Source organism: Crinia signifera, chromosome 6 (assembly GCF_055691185.1).
Source record: "Crinia signifera chromosome 6, ASM5569118v1, whole genome shotgun sequence".
Taxonomy (NCBI): domain Eukaryota; kingdom Metazoa; phylum Chordata; class Amphibia; order Anura; family Myobatrachidae; genus Crinia; species Crinia signifera.
In genome coordinates this window covers 17364956-17377990 of record NC_139222.1, presented here as the reverse complement: position 1 = coordinate 17377990, position 13035 = coordinate 17364956, and the positions used below count along the sequence as shown (strand labels likewise).

At 48.6% G+C, this 13035-nt stretch overlaps 1 protein-coding gene and 1 pseudogene across 4 annotated transcripts in view; both read left to right on the top strand.

Annotated features, from left to right (window-relative positions):
* Nucleotides 1-13035, top strand: part of LOC146010005 (uncharacterized) — a 730148-nt gene that overhangs the window by 160490 nt on the left and 556623 nt on the right. The gene's annotated exons all lie outside the window — the stretch shown is intronic.
* The window catches only part of LOC146010074 (uncharacterized), a 45896-nt pseudogene that overhangs the window by 3428 nt on the left and 29433 nt on the right, over nucleotides 1-13035 (top strand). The window contains exons 2-4 of the transcript XR_014444720.1: nucleotides 565-664; nucleotides 10995-11094; nucleotides 12912-13009. The product of XR_014444720.1 is annotated as an uncharacterized LOC146010074 (transcript). The remainder of the gene's footprint in view (nucleotides 1-564; nucleotides 665-10994; nucleotides 11095-12911; nucleotides 13010-13035) is intronic.

Genomic DNA, 13035 nt, shown 5'->3' with positions numbered 1-13035 from the left:
TTCTAGAGATCAGAAATAAGTCCTAGTCTACAGAAACAGGCAGTGACCACCCCAATGTCTATAAGAGTCAGTCCATAGGGACCGTCCAAGAGCGGAGGTTACAGAGAGTAGTTTGCAGACACAAGGAGAATATCGGGATCTTGCAATCGCCCATTGTGAAGAACTATTCCAACCCCACCTCCTTGTCTGCTTCCAAACCTGGAGGTGTGAGTGAGGTGGAGAGCACTGTGTGAGACGGCTTCAGGTGAGGCAATGTCTGATTAGTGTGTGCCATGTTTCTGCTGTAGCCAGAGGGGTGAGGTTGTTTAAGGGAGAGAAAACCTAGATGGTTAGTTTGTTACAGGGTCTGCATTCCATCCTGCACGATTAAAGGGTTTTTAAAGTTATAGGAGAAGAGGGATGAGTTTTATGTTTGCTGAATTCCTGTAGTATTATTAGATTTTCATCTAATAAGGAGGACTTACAGATAAATCCCCAACTAATAGAAGCAGAAGGTGAGAGAGATTACATTTATAAATAGTGACTGTAAGATGTGTGTGATTATATATATATATATATAATTAGGGGGAAGATCTGTGTGATATTACGGTAGAGGATATAGAGTGAGAAGAAGAGATGGATCATCAGTGTAAAGAGGAGGAAATCCCTACAGACACCAGCACAGGTGAGTAATAATCACATATATACCATGTCCTCAGTCACTGCGTATCTCCTACAGATGGGCCCAGTAACAGAGATACCCCAGAGAGATGTCCCCGTCCTCTGTATTCCCAGGATAATCACATATATACCATGTCCTCAGTCACTGCGTGTCTCCTACAGATGGGCCCAGTAACAGCTACCCCAGAGAGATGTCCCCGTCCTCTGTATTCCCAGGATAATCACATATATACCATGTCCTCAGTCACTGCGTGTCTCCTACAGATGGGCCCAGTAACAGAGATACCCCAGAGAGATGTCCCCGTCCTCTGTATTCCCAGGATAATCACATATATACCATGTCCTCAGTCACTGCGTGTCTCCTACAGATGGGCCCAGTAACAGAGATACCCCAGATAGATGTCCCCGTCCTCTATATTCCCAGGATAATCACATATATACCATGTCCTCAGTCACTGTGTGTCTCCTACAGATGGGCCCAGTAACAGAGATACCCCAGAGAGATGTCCCCGTCCTCTGTATTCCCAGGATAATCACATATATACCATGTCCTCAGTCACTGTGTGTCTCCTACAGATGGGCCAGTAACAGAGATACCCCAGAGAGATGTCCTCGTCCTCTGTATTCCCAGGATAATCACATATATACCATGTCCTCAGTCACTGCGTGTCTCCTACAGATGGGCCCAGTAACAGAGATACCCCAGAGAGATGTCCCCGTCCTCTGTATTCCCAGGATAATCACATATATACAATGTCCTCAGTCACTGCGTGTCTCCTACAGATGGGCCCAGTAACAGGAATACCCCAGAGAGATGTCACCATCCTCTGTATTCCCAGTATAATCACATATATACCATGTCCTCAGTCACTGCGTGTCTCCTACAGATGGGCCCAGTAACAGGAATACCCCAGAGAGATGTCCCCGTCCTCTGTATTCCCAGGATAATCACATATATACAATGTCCTCAGTCACTGCGTGTCTCCTACAGATGGGGCCAGTAACAGAGATATCCCAGAGAGATGTCCCCGTCCTCTGTATTCCCAGGATAATCACATAAATACAATGTCCTCAGTCACTGTGTATCTCCTACAGATGGGCCCAGTAACAGAGATACCCCAGAGAGATGTCCCCGTCCTCTGTATTCCCAGGATAATCACATATATACCATGTCCTCAGTCACTGCGTGTCTCCTACAGATGGGCCCAGTAACAGAGATACCCCAGAGAGATTTCCTGTCCTCTGTATTCCCAGGAAAATCACATATATACCATGTCCTCAGTCACTGTGTGTCTCCTACAGATGGGCCCAGTAACAGAGATACCCCAGAGAGATGTCCCCGTCCTCTGTATTCCCAGGATAATCACATATATACCATGTCCTCAGTCACTGTGTGTCTCCTACAGATGGGGCCAGTAACAGAGATACCCCAGAGAGATGTCCCCGTCCTCTGTATTCCCAGGATAATCACATATATACGATGTCCTCAGTCACTGTGTGTCTCCTACAGATGGGCTCAGTAACAGGAATACCCCAGAGAGATGTCCCCGTCCTCTGTATTCCCAGGATAATCACATATATACCATGTCCTCAGTCACTGCGTGTCTCCTACAGATGGGCCCAGTAACAGAGATACCCCAGAGAGATTTCCTGTCCTCTGTATTCCCAGGAAAATCACATATATACCATGTCCTCAGTCACTGTGTGTCTCCTACAGATGGGCCCAGTAACAGAGATACCCCAGAGAGATGTCCCCGTCCTCTGTATTCCCAGGATAATCACATATATACCATGTCCTCAGTCACTGCGTGTCTCCTACATACGTTGGCATTGTGGCTCTGCGTAGCTTGACGAGGCCAGAGGTCACCCTGCGCAGGCCAAGCAGCTGCACAGCCCCGTCCTGGGTGCGCAGCGCGATTATGTAATCACCCGCCTGCCTGCCTGGCCGCCCGCACACCTGCCTGCCCAGCTCCTGCTACCGGCTTGCGAAGTGAAGTGACCGCCTCCCGCCCGACTCCCGGCATCAGCAATCGATCGCCCACCCTCCCAGTTCACCGACCACCTGCCCGGCCGCACTGCACATGTATGTAAATATGCGGGACGACCGGGGCGGGTCTTTTAATTAGGGAAGCCAATTCCAGGATCCCGGGAATGGGCATTTTTCAATCCCCAATTCCGGGATTGAAAAAATGCTCCGGGACACTTATTTTCACGCGGCTTTAATTTTCGCAATTTTTGCGAGCCTTCCATAATCGCGAAAATTAAAGCCGCGCGAAATATTTCCCCCCCTTCTCATTTAATACAGGGGGTTCTATTTACAGCAGGTACAGTAGTTAATCGCGCAATTTTCAGCTCGCGAAATAGCTGATTTCTTCATTATCGCGAAAATTACTGCTCGCGAAATTAAGTGCTTACACAGTAATATGTAATAATTCCATTGCCTACGTTTTTGGATAATAATGAGTAACTCTTTTTATCCGTGTTACTTGTACAATTATACAATTTCTGTACACAGATTGTTCTGGTGATGTCATCCGCCAACAGGAGATCCTCATTGGAGGATATCCCTGTTATAGCCGCCTCGGGTAGTCACAGAGCCACGCCCTCTGACGAAGTCTCTGAGGAAACGCGTTAGGGCATGGCCTGTGATACCCGTGCCTTGTGTTACCCCATGTCCTGCCCGGCGTGTGTCTCCGGCCTGTGGTTTAGGAGTCCCGGCAGCGCAATCCAGCGTATGTGGTTCCCTTCATCCTGGTTTTTTAGCGAAACTACATTGGAGCGGTGTGCCCCGGGTATTTATATCTATATCTTGTAGTAACCAGCACACAGCGTTGTATTCATTGGTATGAGCATCTGCTTTTATCTGGTTTATGAGTGTATAAATGTACACTGTACACTGGCTGTTCAGGCCATTAAGGTATGGCGGGAGGCCCAACACCTGATGGACCCGGAGACTCCCCTCTGGCATTCCATCAAACTATCCGAACTTGCCGGTCTTTCGGGCAGGAGGCTCTGGTCATCTCGGGGTGTGGTGACAATTGGTCAACTATACGAGGCCACTGTGCTCAAGTCAATTCAGCAGTTGAAGGAGGAGTATGGACTGTCCAAAATATATTTTTTTCGCTACCTGCAGCTCCGGCATGCAGTCAGCACTCAGTTTAATAATAGCCCCCCTGTACTGTTGTCCTCTCCACTGAAATTGTTTCTAAACAATCTGGGTCAAACTAAAGGCCCCCTTAAACTTATTCAACTTATTGATTAACAAATTGAACCTGATTGACTCGAGATTTATCCTACAGTATGTGCAGGAGGATCAATCTCTTCCAATCTCTTGGTTATACCCAATGGCACAGGATTGTGGATTGTGTCCTACACATCAGGCACATCAGATTTTGTCAGATAAATTGACTCAAATCTCACAAGTGTAAAGGCCCCCTTACATTTGTCCGACTTGTCATAACGACAAGTCGGACCCGATTGTCCCAGCAACTCCCCGGGAGGGATCACATGCGATGGCACTTCATGTGCCAAGTTTTGCATGTGATAAATCGCATGCGATTTATCACATGCCACTCCCGGGGAGCTGCAGGGACAATGGGAGCGGGGGACAGCAGCAGGAATATGCCCACAAACAGAGAGTGGGCAGGGGGGGGTCGGGATGCAGGGAGCCAGGCAGGAAGCCGCTGGGCAGGGAGCAGGGGGGGCGGCGGCGCAGAGTACCAGGGGGCCGGGCAGGAGAACACGATGCAGCAGCAGCACTTCCAAAAAAAAAGAAAAACCCCATACAAACGAATAGGAAGCCATTGATTGGCTGAGACCTCTCTCAGCCAATCAGCGATTGGCTGAGAGAGGTCTCAGCCAATCGCTGATTGGCTGAGAGAGGTCTCAGCCAATGAATGGCTTCCTATGCGTTTGTATGGCCCTTTTTTTTTTGAAGTGCTGCTGCTGCAGCGTCTTCTCCTGCCCGGCTCCCTGGTACTCTGCGCCGCCCCCCCTGCTCCCGCTGATGCTGCCCGGCTCCCTGCGCCTGACTCTGGTAGGTCCCCTGTTGTGGGGGAGCACGGCTCCGGGCAGCACATAAGATTTAGCAAATCTTATGTGCAGCCCGTCCGACCTCCCATCTCCGATCCGATGCGCACGGGGCCGCGCATCGGGTCGGAGGGGATGTCACCATATGCGATTTGGGACGATTTCACGGCCCGATTCATCCGAATCGGGCAAAATCGTGCCCAAATCGCATAATGTAAGGGGGCCTTAAGGCTATATCTCTATCATAAGGATCCCCTGTTCACCCTAAGGGCCAAATGGGAGGGAGATGTTGGTCACCTCGGTGATGAGGAGCTGGCACTCGCACGGCAAGCTACGGTCTGTGCGACATTTCAACAGATACAGTTATTTATTTTACATAGGACATACTTGACCCCAGCTAGGTTGGTTCAATTCAGAGGCCGAGCAACAGCAGAGTGCCCTAGGTGTCACTACCCACTGGGGTGTTTGTGGCATCTCCTATGGGAGTGTCCCTTGGTCTCCTCCTTTTAGATACAAGTGAAATCATTCATAGTATCCACTGGGATTCCTGAACAGACCTTAACACCCAAATTCTGTGTGCTGGGGGGGAAAGGAAACTGTTCCTCTGAATAACCTAGAATGTCTATACGTCATAACTAATCTATGCTAAAACCATAATTGCCCGATCCTGGATGGCCAACACGGGCCCCCCACTAGCTGAGTGGAAGGCCTTGGTGAACACAACAGTACAACATGAAAAGTACGTTTAAATGTCCCGTGGCTCGCTACCTAAGTTTGAGAAGATGTGGACTAGGTGGTTGGACTCTCCACACTCCTTGTCACCTGTTGGCCAATAGCTTTGCCATTACTGACTACATTGGGTTTAGCCATCTGGTATACAGGTTTTCTAGCTGCAGCATGTGTGTAAAAATGATATAATGCTCGTAAGAAATCGATCATACCACACCTTAATTATCATACAATGCCCTCCGGCGGTTGATTTGCTGCAGCGCTGTTCATTGCATGATACTCTATTCTGGGTGTGGTATGGGACCCCGTCAGTCATTATCCCGACTGGCCAGAGTCAGACAGTATGGCGAGTGCAAAAAAGCCCCTTGCGGGCTCGTTGCGCTCGCCACGCTGCGGGCACCTATTCTATTCTCCCTCTATGGGGTTCGTGGACCCCCACAAGGGAAAATAGCAGGTGGCCGTCGGGCACGCCGCTGTTGGCGTTTTGACAGTCGGGATCCCGACATCGGGTAAATGATTGTCGGGATCCCGACTGTCGGGAACCCGTCCGGCACCCCTCTATTCTATCCCCTTTCTCGTTATTCTTCTCTTTATGTTTTGTTGTTTGTTTCCTTACTATAAAATTAGATTACTGTAATGGTGTGCACACACGGGGGCGATTGCCGTGCTATGCGAGTCCCGATGTGGTCAGACAGCATCAGGACTCGCATGGCACGGCATGCAGGGAGGGGCACAATTTAGACTATATAGTGCAGATCTGCACTATATAGTCTTGGCTGCCCTCTCTATCTGGCTGCCGATTTGCGCTCACACGGGAGCGCGAATCGGGCTCGCAAGCCCTAAAAAAGCATGCGATATGGCTTCCGATGTTGACTATATCGTCAACATCGGAAGCCATATCGGCCCGTGTGTACACACCATTAGAGTATATGGTGAACAGAATACAGACAATGTATGCTTTCAAAAGTGATTCTTTATTCGCATTCGAGTACACACACAGGATATTTCTTTACACATGAATGTATAACAATGCAGAGTGCTATTACTCTGTATATGTGACACATTTTATGGATTACAATGTTCTATATTGCCGTTATTATCTAATAAAAAGACTTTATTCAAAAAGAGACTCTTATTTACAACTCACTAGTGCAGTGATAACCCTTTGTTACCCTACATTACTATACATCACCATATGTAGTACTATAGATTATCAGACATTACCCTACCTTAACACAAACATTACCATATACATTATTACACAATACATCACCATACACATTACCAGACATTACTATGGTGGGAACTGTGTCCCTGTGGGAAGGGTCCTGTATGTGGGTCTGGTATTAGTCACAAGGCACAACAGTTTGATCCTCATATATTATATAACACTCTCAGGACACCAGAGGCAGCTCCACCTGCATTATAACCACACAGCACCACAGTCTGCACCACCTATATAACAATAGCAGTATATCATATAATAATACTAGATGTGATTACCTGACGCTGCCAGACACAACACTGCTGCCTCGTCCACAGCCCGTCATTTGTTGTTATGGTACGGACAATACACAACATTCCTGGGCCCCGGAACTCTCAGAGCGGGGGCGGAGTACGGTGGGACGCACAATCCGGAGGGACAGTGGACCGCTCAACCCGGAATTACGGTGGAGCGCACAATTCGGAAGTAGAGTACAGCGCATTATCAGGAAGTAATGTGGAACGCAAAACCCGGAAGTACTGTGGAACGCAAAGCCCGGAAGTTCTGTGGAACGCAGAGCTCGGAAGTTCGTGGCAAAGCCCAATCCGGCAGTATGGAGGAGGAGCCCCTTGCCCGGAAGTACGATAGATAACATGCAGCGACTGGAGGGTGAGTGTCCTCTCCTCAGCTCACAGACAGGGGTGAGAGGTGGGGAGGAGCGGGTGACATAGATACAGTCAGTGTCTATGTGACGCCCGGGAGCTGCTACTGGAGATGGCGCCTCCCGGCCTTACACGTGGGCTGAGGGGGCACATAATAGCTGTATATCCCGATACAGTGACTGGGGCCCTCTCACACCCTCTGCCATAGTCTTGTTGCCAGCAGTGTGTGGCCCCTATGGCACAGTATTATTCCTCTTATATAGCAGTTATTATGTCTGTGTTCCCCTTATTTCTCTACTGTTTGTGTTTCAGTCTTCATAATGTGATATTATATCTCCACTGACATCATGTCTGTCGCATGGTGTGTGCACATATACTATAGAATACACAGGTCCATCATGGTAGTGACTAGTTGCTCTTCGCCGCAAGGACCTGGGGAGGAGAGGGGGCGGGGAGAGGAGGAGCAAGGTTGGATGGGGAGAGGAGGAGCAAGGTTGGAACAAGGGACCCAAACGGACACTCACGAGCAGGTTTCGCTCGCCGCGCTTCGGGCATGGTGGCTTGCTCCACTTAGCTCATCACCTGGTTACTGAAGGCAACCAGTGGTTGTGTGGTTAGTGAAGGAGTGAAGCAAGCCCATTACGGACCTTTTGGATACCCTGTCCCAACCTTGCTCCTCTACTCCCCGTCCCCTCTCGTCCCCAGGTCCTTACGGTGAAGGGCAACTAGCTGCAACCTTTCCATCATACATCTATACAGCCATCCTTATATAGAGGCTTGGAGGGTTCACAGACCCCTTTGTCAAGGTCTACACCTTGACAAAGGGGTCTGTGAACCCCGAAACGTTGGTCGCTGTATTTATTTACTAAAGTACTTTCTCACAAGTCCTCAGATTGCCTCTGCCTGTTTTGGACCACTGTGTGGAATAGGTTGGCACTCACTTTCATTCATGCAATTGCCTGGGGTCGCCTTCCAGTAGTCCCACGTAGGAGCCACATCAATACATCCACAAACAGAAATGGCACTCACCAGGGCTTGGTAATCTTTTCAAAAAGTGCTGTAAGTTTCAGCGTGCTCTTAGACGTGATTATCAAAATATCCTTTAAATTTCTTCCATGTTTAAAACTGGGCATTATGGGTTTTTTTTTTAAACGCAGGTAAGTTCTTGTCTCCAGAGACAATGGGCCATAGTGCTTTGGATGCTCTAGATAACACTGGAGTGGCCGGTGTATATGTCGTTACAAACAGTATTTTTTTGGACTCTATGTTTTTATCTTTCTTTTTTAACAACTGGTCTCTGGGTATCTTTAAGACTTCCTCTTTTTTAAGAGTATGGATCGCTGCAAATTTTTCAATCATTTCATCAAGATTAGGCTCAAGCGGAGTCCTGTCACTGATGAGTCGCGGCACCCGTGATAATCACGTCTAAGAGTGCGCTAAAACTCACATACTCGTCAGCGTGCAGCATACTTTTTCCTCCATATGCATAGGGAGAGGAATGAGCCGCAGACATTTGGTGAGTGTTGCTCAGAGATGTGCAGACAAGGCGGGCACTAGGGGAGGGATTAGGGGTAGCAGTGGGGGACCTGTATTTACCAGAACATTGGTGTGTCAGGTCACTCCGCTAGAACTGACTGTGACATAAGTGCCAGAACCCACCGCTGGTGATACCTCAGAGACCAAATAAGCGACCGCTGGGCCACTAGGGATGATGCTGTAGGTCCACATTCTCTTCTCAGTTTTGTTGATGGCCTAATGTGTTGGTAGAAGTGGGCTCAGTAACATACAGGGGGTCTGTATAGGACTGACAGAGCGGAGCAGCAGTAGAACCTTGTGCTGGGAATTCCATCTAGACAGTGCAAGCATAATAGGTGGTAGTGGTGACTGCATGTATAGGGGGAGACCAGGCTGGTGGGCTAATGGCTGGTGGGAACATGTCTGATGCTCTATGGATTGTGTTGGTGATAGTGCAGCCAGGATGAGATGGCAGAACCTCAGTAATGCAGCTAACACTGATGGTGACAGGTCCGGAGAGAACGTGTGTATTATCCACATAGGGATAATGCTGATATCCACAGGAGCTGATCAGTTTTCCATGGCACACACTATAGATGGAGAAGAGCAGAGGTCCTGGGATTGGGCCCTGTGAGACCCCAACTGAAGAAGGCAGCAGCAGGGAGGATGCAGAGAAGCACTTTATGCTAGATCAGTAGGATGGGGCCCAGGGTCAGGCTGTGTCCTGAGGACCTCGGCGATGTAGTGTATGTATGAGAACAGAGAGGTCACCAGCATCCGCTGCAGCAGAGAGGTCCTGGGGAGTATAAGGGAGCAATGGCCTTACCATCCCAGTCATCCTCACCTGAGGAAGTGCAGTCTCTGCGGAGTGTTGGGCAGGAAAGCCAGGCTGATGAGGATCCGGTACCACGTGTGAGTAAGTGTTAGGGAAATGTAGGCAACTAGGAGGCAAATCAGGTGAGAGATGGGGCAGTAACTTGGGAGAGCTGGGATCAGATTTGTGTGTTCTCAGTATAGGAGTAATCACTGCGCGCTCCCATAGTGATGGGATTATAGCAGCATAGAGAGACCATACGTGAGGCTGGGATGTGCACAGGAGACAGGGATGGACTGATATGTGAGGGCACAGGATGGAGAGGACAGGTAGCACTGTAGGAAATAAGCACTGATAGTAGGGGGATGTGGGAGGGCTGAGAGATGACTGAGGTGAGAGATGGCAGTGTGTTACTTTGTGGTGTCGGGGGCGTATCGGTAGCAGTGGTAGATGACAGTGTATGTAATGAGGTCAGGAGTACAAGATGGCCGCCAATGATTGTCTACATACATCTAAGGAGGCGTTGTGCTGCTTTAGTGGCCAGCCATGGCTTATACTCACATCAGTGAGGAGTGGGAAGAATAATGGGAACCACATGATGAGAGGCTGTTGCTGGGGTTTGGTGAAGCTGCGGCACTGATATATCACTAGAGCAGGATGTGTACAATCACCCGGGAAGCTTTGGCACAGAGGTGGGAACGTAGTTGTGTAATCACACAGAATTCTGCTGATATGAGGGTTCTTCAGCAGAGAGGTTCTAGTAATGGAGGAGACATTGCAGGGGATAAGGTGCTGATCTGGGAGTGAGAAAAGTCTGTTCTAGAGATCAGAAATAAGTCCTAGTCTACAGAAACAGGCAGTGACCACCCCAATGTCTATAAGAGTCAGTCCATAGGGACCGTCCAAGAGCGGAGGTTACAGAGAGTAGTTTGCAGACACAAGGAGAATATCGGGATCTTGCAATCGCCCATTGTGAAGAACTATTCCAACCCCACCTCCTTGTCTGCTTCCAAACCTGGAGGTGTGAGTGAGGTGGAGAGCACTGTGTGAGACGGCTTCAGGTGAGGCAATGTCTGATTAGTGTGTGCCATGTTTCTGCTGTAGCCAGAGGGGTGAGGTTGTTTAAGGGAGAGAAAACCTAGATGGTTAGTTTGTTACAGGGTCTGCATTCCATCCTGCACGATTAAAGGGTTTTTAAAGTTATAGGAGAAGAGGGATGAGTTTTATGTTTGCTGAATTCCTGTAGTATTATTAGATTTTCATCTAATAAGGAGGACTTACAGATAAATCCCCAACTAATAGAAGCAGAAGGTGAGAGAGATTACATTTATAAATAGTGACTGTAAGATGTGTGTGATTATATATATATATATATAATTAGGGGGAAGATCTGTGTGATATTACGGTAGAGGATATAGAGTGAGAAGAAGAGATGGATCATCAGTGTAAAGAGGAGGAAATCCCTACAGACACCAGCACAGGTGAGTAATAATCACATATATACCATGTCCTCAGTCACTGCGTATCTCCTACAGATGGGCCCAGTAACAGAGATACCCCAGAGAGATGTCCCCGTCCTCTGTATTCCCAGGATAATCACATATATACCATGTCCTCAGTCACTGCGTGTCTCCTACAGATGGGCCCAGTAACAGCTACCCCAGAGAGATGTCCCCGTCCTCTGTATTCCCAGGATAATCACATATATACCATGTCCTCAGTCACTGCGTGTCTCCTACAGATGGGCCCAGTAACAGAGATACCCCAGAGAGATGTCCCCGTCCTCTGTATTCCCAGGATAATCACATATATACCATGTCCTCAGTCACTGCGTGTCTCCTACAGATGGGCCCAGTAACAGAGATACCCCAGATAGATGTCCCCGTCCTCTATATTCCCAGGATAATCACATATATACCATGTCCTCAGTCACTGTGTGTCTCCTACAGATGGGCCCAGTAACAGAGATACCCCAGAGAGATGTCCCCGTCCTCTGTATTCCCAGGATAATCACATATATACCATGTCCTCAGTCACTGTGTGTCTCCTACAGATGGGCCAGTAACAGAGATACCCCAGAGAGATGTCCTCGTCCTCTGTATTCCCAGGATAATCACATATATACCATGTCCTCAGTCACTGCGTGTCTCCTACAGATGGGCCCAGTAACAGAGATACCCCAGAGAGATGTCCCCGTCCTCTGTATTCCCAGGATAATCACATATATACAATGTCCTCAGTCACTGCGTGTCTCCTACAGATGGGCCCAGTAACAGGAATACCCCAGAGAGATGTCACCATCCTCTGTATTCCCAGTATAATCACATATATACCATGTCCTCAGTCACTGCGTGTCTCCTACAGATGGGCCCAGTAACAGGAATACCCCAGAGAGATGTCCCCGTCCTCTGTATTCCCAGGATAATCACATATATACAATGTCCTCAGTCACTGCGTGTCTCCTACAGATGGGGCCAGTAACAGAGATATCCCAGAGAGATGTCCCCGTCCTCTGTATTCCCAGGATAATCACATAAATACAATGTCCTCAGTCACTGTGTATCTCCTACAGATGGGCCCAGTAACAGAGATACCCCAGAGAGATGTCCCCGTCCTCTGTATTCCCAGGATAATCACATATATACCATGTCCTCAGTCACTGCGTGTCTCCTACAGATGGGCCCAGTAACAGAGATACCCCAGAGAGATTTCCTGTCCTCTGTATTCCCAGGAAAATCACATATATACCATGTCCTCAGTCACTGTGTGTCTCCTACAGATGGGCCCAGTAACAGAGATACCCCAGAGAGATGTCCCCGTCCTCTGTATTCCCAGGATAATCACATATATACCATGTCCTCAGTCACTGTGTGTCTCCTACAGATGGGGCCAGTAACAGAGATACCCCAGAGAGATGTCCCCGTCCTCTGTATTCCCAGGATAATCACATATATACGATGTCCTCAGTCACTGTGTGTCTCCTACAGATGGGCTCAGTAACAGGAATACCCCAGAGAGATGTCCCCGTCCTCTGTATTCCCAGGATAATCACATATATACCATGTCCTCAGTCACTGCGTGTCTCCTACAGATGGGCCCAGTAACAGAGATACCCCAGAGAGATTTCCTGTCCTCTGTATTCCCAGGAAAATCACATATATACCATGTCCTCAGTCACTGTGTGTCTCCTACAGATGGGCCCAGTAACAGAGATACCCCAGAGAGATGTCCCCGTCCTCTGTATTCCCAGGATAATCACATATATACCATGTCCTCAGTCACTGCGTGTCTCCTACAGATGGGCCCAGTAACAGAGATACCCCAGAGAGATGTCCCCGTCCTCTGTATTCCCAGCACTGTGCAGAGGAGACTCCCAGGAACCCACAGGAGGATCAGGTAGGTGGGATTTACCGCAGTGCTAT